The sequence below is a fragment of the Coffea arabica genome, chromosome 4e, assembly GCF_036785885.1.
Source record: "Coffea arabica cultivar ET-39 chromosome 4e, Coffea Arabica ET-39 HiFi, whole genome shotgun sequence".
NCBI lineage: Eukaryota > Viridiplantae > Streptophyta > Magnoliopsida > Gentianales > Rubiaceae > Coffea > Coffea arabica.
Genome location: NC_092317.1, coordinates 11,314,710 through 11,320,092, shown reverse-complemented (window position 1 = coordinate 11,320,092; position 5,383 = coordinate 11,314,710). Strand labels below are relative to the sequence as shown.

General features: G+C 35.5%; 1 non-coding gene across 1 annotated transcript; it reads right to left on the bottom strand.

Moving 5' to 3' along the window:
- Positions 1 to 1,518: 1,518 nt before the first annotated feature.
- LOC113743116 (small nucleolar RNA R71) lies at positions 1,519 to 1,624 on the bottom strand. Its single transcript, XR_003461001.1, has one exon. It is a non-coding gene; the product is annotated as a small nucleolar RNA R71 (small nucleolar RNA).
- Positions 1,625 to 5,383: the final 3,759 nt, after the last annotated feature.

Below are 5,383 nucleotides of genomic sequence, written 5' to 3'. Positions count from 1 at the left end.
TTCATTTGAATGAGCATTTTTTCCTCTTTACTCTCTTTGTTTGTCTCACTAATGTTTTGTTACATTAGAGATATGAGCTTGATTGTTAAATCTATCATGTCTAGCTAAATCTTCTTATTCTAGGGATAGATGAAACTATTTGTGCCTTGACTATGGTTGAATAAAGTTGATTATTGTTATATCTTGTACTTACTAGTTTATTTATTCATGCTTTAACACTTGTGAATGTTTGATCACCATTTACAAGCCATTTTAGTTATTGTTAATATATGAAAATAGCTGACAATAATGGAAAATGAATGAATGGAACCGAAAGAGTAGACACATAAAAGTAGTGGTGCACTTAGGTGGATGTTTATGACATTTCTTGTGCTTGATCTAGTTTATACTTGAGATGCAACCATGAAAGTAGGGAAACTCTATTGTAAGATAAGTTCAATTCATTGGCAAAAGCGAGTTCCGATGGCTTGAGTGAAATGCATCCTTAGCAAGACAAGAGCATGAGTGATAGTTAGCTAATTCATCCATGATTAGGTAAATTTAGTGGATTCTATACCCTAGAACACTTGTGTTTAGTTGAGTTACTTCAAGTTGTTAATTTGCATTGCATTACTTTGGCATTTAGTTGATTAAACTAGTTAAAATTCTTAATAACTTCAAATAATAGTGTGACCTAAAAGCCTTGGTAGTAGAAGGTGACTCCCCGAGGGATCAATCCTAATTTCCTAGTACTACGAACTATGGCCTACACACTTGCAGTAAACGAGGGACTTAGGTTAAAATTTAGAGTATAGGTATAGGTCTCGTCAAGTTTTTGGTGCCATTGTCGGAGAATCACGACAATATTAAGGCTAAGTGAGTTTTATTAATCTAAACATTGTGTTGTATAGTAAATATCTTTTAGTTAGTAGGTAGAGTGGCTTGTTTATTTGTTTTACTTAGCTTGTTTAGATGTGGTAAGATTTTCTGCATTTTGATCTTTGTAGTGCATGCACCACACTCTACGCGCAACGGTTTCATTGAATCTAGAAATTGAAAGAACTCTGAGGCGACAATGAAGGCAAGTACTACAAGAAGCTGTGGAGATTCTAGGAGAAGGAGAAATAATAATTGAACCTCCACCAATTGAACCTATGGCTGACGAAATGAATAGAAGAGTATTACGGGACTTCGCATTGCCTGGAGGTGATGCTTTGCAAACGAGTATAGTGAGACCTACGGTAAATATGAATAATTTTGAGATTAAACCATCTCCTATACAAATGGTGCAACAATCTTAATATGGAAGTAATGCTATTGAAGGCCCAAATTCTCAGTTGTCTATATTTCTAGAAATTTGTGATGCAATTAAGCTTAACAATGTTAGTGATGATGCAATTAAATTTAGATTGTTTCCATTCTTACTAAGGGACAAGGCCAAGATTTGGTTACAATCTCATTCTCTTAATACTTTTATCACTTAGACAAATTTATCTAAAACTTTTTTTAATAAGTTCTTTTCACCTGGCAAGACTGTAAAGTTTCACATGGATATAACTAGTTTCTCTCAACAGGAAGGAGAGACATTATATGAAATTTGGGAGCGTTATCGGGAGTTACAATGAAGATGTCCACATCATGATTTTCTGATAGGGCATAATTTGTTATTAATTTTATGGTTAATTTTCCTCTTTGTCCTTGTCAAATACTGTTTTAATTGTTGAAATATACTTATATTTGGTATTTGGATCTAATTACAGGAAGTGGAGTAGAAAAGTACTAAAAAGGGTGACTTTCTTGAGAAAATGCCGTGCACGTGGGAAGCCTTGAGAATCCTTGCAAATCCGGCTCCAAGATGTGCTAAACCAATGCCTTTCCTTTTGTGACTAGTAGTTTACTAGCATTAGGAAACAAGAAAGAAGGAAACTTCACTAGTTGCCTTATCTCTTTGTTTTCCTTATTCGGTGGAAAAATCAATGAGATCAGGGACTAGTCATTGTTTAGATTAGGGAGATTCTTCTATTATTCGTCTTGGTCCCGAGGCCGCAAGACAGGAGATAATTTCTTCTTCGTGCCTTTACTCTTCTTGTGTGAAATATATTAGATTGTTTTAAGAACAAAGTTTGATGTTCATGAATTCTACTAATTCGCGTGGAAATTTCTCTACAAGGCGTGGCTAAGTTCCTCATCTAGTCAAAAGTCAACTTGAAGACTCGGTTCCAAACATCTGTGAGATCGAATTATTTTACTTATTTCTTTTATTCATTGGTATTTGTACGTTTTCTAGTTTAATTTCTTATGATTGTTTTGTTATTTGAATGTCAAGGGCCCGATATTCGAATTAACCTAATAATCTACTGTCAGATTAATTGATTGAATCCGAATTGTTCAATTGATTAATACCAGTGGCGACTAGCGTGATTGGTTTCATGTTAGGGAAACGTATGATCTAACTTAAATGAACCCTCGTAGCGTGTTTGTTGGTTAGGGTTGGGCTTTTCTAATTCTTATTGCAATCGAGAAATTAAATCCTATGGTCGTACCTAGGATTATTTCTTGGTTCGGAAAATAGTTAATGGTCATACCTTGACTATCGAAAAAATAAGGAAAGACTGGTTGTTTATCGCGTGTATGACAACTATAACCAATCTATTAATGAGTAATTGAATTATCTTTGTATCGATGATCAGTTGAATGGACCGTGTCTGAAAAGTTGTACTTGGTTAGAGTCGTATTGGTTATTGATTAATTCTTGTTTATTTCTATTAGTTGTTTCATTAATTAGTTAATTAGTTATTTTATATTCTCCAAAAATCCCCCATACTTCGGACTCTGGAAGAAATGAATTCTCCCCAATTCCTGTGGATTCGACCCTACTCACTGCTATATACAAAATTTGTATTTTTCTTGAGTAGGTAATTATTATTGCACAGGCTCGACATCTGTCATTTACCTGATTGGCTCATAGTACAAACATTCTACAATGGACTCGTCTATTCGACAAAGGCTCATGTAAACACACCAGAGGGAGGAGTTTTGATGGGTAAATCAGCCGAGAAAACTCAACAACTAATTGAGGAAATGGCTGCCAACAATTACCAATGGGTCAACGAGTGAGGTAATACTAGAAGACCTGCAGGTATGTTTGAAATAGATATATTGAATATGTTAAGTGCAAAAATGGATAATGTAGTTAAGATGCTTAATAAGCAAGTTGGTTTTAGTTCTAATTAAGGAGCAATTGTCGCATGTTGTACTATTTGTGGAGGGGATCACGATGATTCTATTTGTACGAGCATTGAGTAAGTTCAATATCTCAATAATTACAACCGTCCGCCTCAAAACAATCCATACTCCAATACTTATAATCCGGGGTGGCAAAATCATCCAAATTTAGGATGGAAGAATCAAGAGAACCAACTAAGACCAATGAATCCACCAGACTTTCAACCAAAACGACCACCTACGGAGTCTAAACCGATTTGAGAGTTGGCAATTGAGAAGTAGGCAAATGCATCTGATGATAAAATTGAAAAGTTAGTTAGGTCTACTACTCAACGGTTTAAAAGAATTGAAGGTAGGATGGATCAACTAACCAACATGTAAAGGAATGTTGAAATCTAATTAGGTCCAATAACCAATGCTATCAACAATAGGAACCAAGAAGAGTTATCTAGCAAGACTGGGATGAATCCAAGGGAACATGTGAAGGCTATAACCCTCCGTAATGGCAAGCAATTGAGTAAGCCGCCGATTGTTGAGAGAATAAGAGAAGATGAGAGTAAAGAAGACAAGCAGGGGAGTGAGTTAGTAGAGAAGAGTAAGAAAAGTGGAGACTGTCAAACTACCAAAAATAAAATTTATATTAGACCTACTACCAAAACTGAATGAGTATAGTGGTGAGTAGGGTCGTCTCCTCAGGGAACTAGTAGACTTATCACACATAGATAATTGGGGAATTTTTTGGAAGAGAGATAAAAGAAACAAATTAAAGATGCAAGGGTACCAAATGTCTAATTCACAAAAGTGCAATAGTTAAAGACTATAATAAATAATTAATTGACACGACTTAATCAAGGAGATAATCTCGGCACCGGTTCATGCAATTGATCATAGATACCAAGAATAATTCACACGCTCACAAATAAATTGGTTCTAGCAATTTAGCAACCACCAAACTCCCAATCTCTCCTTAATTTTACGGTAGTCCAGAGACGCTCTTAAACTACTCCCTTGTAAAATAGATAACCTCAGAGATGCTCGAAGGATTTAATCTATTCACAACTTTAGGAATTAGAGAGACCCAATTCTAGTTAACAAACACACATGCGGGTTCATTTAAACTAGATTAACTATTCCTACGACCCAGATTAGACTACTTGTGAGGCAATGAAATTGTGTCGTTCTACTCTCTTAAACTACTCCCTTGTAAAATAGATAACCTCAGAGATGCTCGAAGGATTTAATCTATTCACAGCTTTAGGAATTAGAGAGACCAAATTCTAGTTAACAAACACACATGCGGGTTCATTTAAACTAGATTAACTATTCCTACTACCCAGATTAGACTACTTGTGAGGCAATGAAATTGTGTCGTTAGCCACTAATTTAAGACAATCAAGTGATATGCACTCTTGTCCTAATTGGCGGTATATTATTCAGACTATTGAACAACTGGCCAAATTGATCCAATAAATCTAAACAATAATAGGCTATTAAAACAAAGAATAATTAAATACCCACGAATGCGGAATTTAAAATAGAGCAAAACAATTAAAATGATCTCACAATTGTTTGTGCACCGGGTCTTGATTATTCCTCAACTAGATTAAAGAACTTAGCCTTGCCTCATAACGATTATGTGATTCCAAGCTTCAAAGTAATTTTGTCTATGAAGAAGAAGTAGATACGGCGGCTAGGCTCTCTAATGCACTATCAAAGAAAAGAAAAAGATAAAAGCCAACAAGAAAAAGGTCCAAGATAGAAGATAAGATTCCTAGCCTATTGCAATCTTCCCTTTAAAGTCTTTCCGTCGCCCTCTTACTTGCCAAATCAGAGTTTGTTTCTAAAAAGGATTGCTTCCTTATTTTCCTTCTTGAATTGTTGTCAAAAGTCTTCTCTGAAGAGGTTTCCTAATCCCACGCAGCTCCAAACACATCTCCCAAGAGTAGTGGCAGCTTTTAGCAATGGATCGCGCGGTCCGTATTTTTAACGCAGCTATGCAGTCTTTGGCGTGGGCACACTCTGGAATGACTAGTTTTCTAGAAATTTGTCTCTTTTTGTCACTTTGACATCGGTTGCTTGTAAATAACACAAATATCAAATATGAACAGAAACCCATTACTCTGCACAATAATTGGTTAAAATCAAGACCAAACACCAACGAATAAAATGCACAATTATC